Source organism: Meleagris gallopavo (assembly GCF_000146605.3).
Source record: "Meleagris gallopavo isolate NT-WF06-2002-E0010 breed Aviagen turkey brand Nicholas breeding stock chromosome 7 unlocalized genomic scaffold, Turkey_5.1 Chr7_random_deg7180001687091, whole genome shotgun sequence".
Lineage (NCBI taxonomy): Eukaryota > Metazoa > Chordata > Aves > Galliformes > Phasianidae > Meleagris > Meleagris gallopavo.
The window spans coordinates 1316-3927 of record NW_011097094.1 but is presented as its reverse complement, the minus strand read 5'-3'; the positions used below and the strand labels follow the sequence as shown (position 1 = coordinate 3927).

Here is a 2612-nt window from a genome sequence, read left to right as displayed (position 1 = left end):
CACTGGCACAGGCTTCTTGGTCACCGTCTCAGGCTTCTTGGGAACAACCACTGGAACCTCTTCTTTTGGCTCCTCCTCCTCAACCACCTCAGGCACTTTAAAGATATTAGTTCCTTTTACTTGACAGGGACAAAGATCAGCAGACAGCCTAATGGTGAGCAGCAAAGCAGTAAACCAAGCCCTTGGCATGCTACAGGCAGTCTTCTTCAGCCATCCACTCTTCCTTCAGGTGGACTGCTTGCAGCAAAGAGCCTAAGCAGGACTTATGGCAGGGCGCATGCCCAGACCAGCACCACCTCCTGCCACAGGCCCAAACGGGCATGTACAAACACAAGGTGGCTAAATGCAGCTCACAGCCCTCCCCACGGAAGGCAGAGGGTCAAAGAGCAGTCAGCACTGCATCAGCCCAGAGAGCAGGGCAGAACACCACTGTATACCTTCAGCTGGCGCAGCTTCCGGCTCTTCAGGCTCTGCCACTGGTACTGCCTCTTCCAGTGCTTCTTCCTCCTCTTCCTCTTCCAGGACCTCTGCCTCTGGCATCACAGGCACTTCAAAGATATTAGTGGGGTTCAATTTATAGTGATGAAAAGACTGGCCAGACAGGAACAAACAAGAGGGCAATGCAAACACTAAACACCACAAAAGCAAGACCAAAACCTCACATGCTGCAGCACAGTTTACCCAACATTCACAACTTCAAGAGTCTCAGATTTGAAACAAAGACAGGCCAAGAGAGGGCAGGACAACGCTCAAGAGAAGCGGATTAAGCATCTTCTCTGTCAAGTTATCCACCAAGTCAGGTACCTCTGGCTGCTGGAGGCTCGGGTGCTTTGGCAGTGACCACAGGTACTTTTTCTTCTCGAGTAGTTTTCCTGGGCACTTCAGGCGCTTTAAAGATATTAGTAACCATCAATTTGACATATTATACAGGAAGACAAACAATGAAACCTAAACCAAAGGTATGCGCAAAAAAATAACCAAGCTGGCCTTCTGGTACGAATCCCATCCCTTTCTCACTCGCTCACACAAGCACGCACAGACACAGAACATCTGTATTTAGGTTATGTTTATGTTACACAAGGGCATGGTGTGAGTTACGATACTCCTCTGCGTACTCTGCAGCCTTCCCTATCCACAAAGAGAAACTACCACTTTCAGCTCTGTTAGCTCCCTGGGAACAGCCTCAGCCCATATCTTATCTACTGTCATAGGCGGCGTAGGGTGAGGAACGCAAATCCCACTTTTATTCTTTCACCTCTCTTTCTCTCCTTCTGCATTTCCAGTCCTTGTTTACACTTTTCACTCTACTGGTTCATTTCACTGTCACTATCTTATTTCTTCTTTCTGTTCTCTCCTCATTGCAGCAACTCCCACACTTGAATTTTATAAATCACTCCTCCACTGTATTCACTCAAAGTATCTGATTATTCTTTTAGCACTTACTAAGATTTCACTTCTTCCGACTCGCGCTGTGCGTGCATTTCTGAATAAAAACAGGTTTTTCATTTTGAAAGACTTGTGCTTACGATACATGGTCACTGAGACAGTCACTGAGTCATGAAGACCTTTTGCTGTCTCAATTTAAGACGATAAAGTTTGGCAGTATTCTGACAATGCTAAGCTCTTAAAAATCAAAACTTTTGTGCCTGATGATTCAGAATTTGAAAATGTAACAATAAATTCAAAATATCCCTTGGGTTGTGTGTAAAAGTACCAGGTAATTGAGTTCCCAATTCGCACACATTCAGTGCAGTACTGAAAAATGTCAGGTAATCAGCAGCAAGATTCTGCTTAATAATGTTCATGGCAACATGTACCTTGGGCTGGTGCTGGTTCTGGCTTTTTTGAAGCAGCTACAGGCACGGGCTCTTCCAGAGCGGCTTTCTTGGGCACCTTGGGCACTTTAAAGATATTAGTATATTCTAGTTTAGTGGGCTGTACAGACCTAGACAAGACTAACAGACAATCAGTAACATTCATGCACAGTCTTTCCTGAGAAACTGCTATGTCTACAGTTGGTTGACAGTGATGTTTTGCTTCAAACCTGTGGAACGTGCAGGGTGTCAAATATGTTATGCAGGAGGTGGGAATTCTTTGTTTAGCTTCAGTTTTTGAGACAGGGTGGGAAGCCTACACTGTCTCTGTAAGAGCTGATCAAACTCCAATGTATGGAGTCCAACTGTACTTCAATATCTTTAGCGTGTCAATCTTGATTTTGATTTATGTGGTAACTTGTGCGCTGTCTGCATAATCTTTTTACTTGATGCTTCTTACATTTGTGTATTTTTGTATTCATTAAAAATATTTTTATGCCTTTCTTACCATCACTGTGAAATGGTACTTTACATGAGGATTCTCATTGTGTTTTGAGGGAATCAATACACAGTGACAGAGAAAACATATTTCTCTGGCCTTTGCTTGGGAATTTGTGAAAGAAATGAAATGGAACAGCACTGCATTAATTTATGCTGTATTCAGGTTTTTAATATTACTTAAATAATTTTTTAGTATTTCACGTGGAAAATCTCTTTTCCTGAATATGCTGAAGAAATACATTTGTTCTACTTGCATTGCGATTCACATTTTGTACGTGACTCCAACATGGTAGATAC

At 43.2% G+C, this 2612-nt stretch overlaps 1 long non-coding RNA gene across 1 annotated transcript; it reads right to left on the bottom strand.

The window, feature by feature from the left end:
• Positions 1–6: 6 nt before the first annotated feature.
• Positions 7–2179, bottom strand: LOC116217595. The gene is made up of 3 exons (XR_004162292.1): positions 1818–2179; positions 438–888; positions 7–95 (listed from the first exon to the last, which is right to left on the bottom strand). It is a non-coding gene; the product is annotated as an uncharacterized LOC116217595 (long non-coding RNA).
• Positions 2180–2612: the final 433 nt, after the last annotated feature.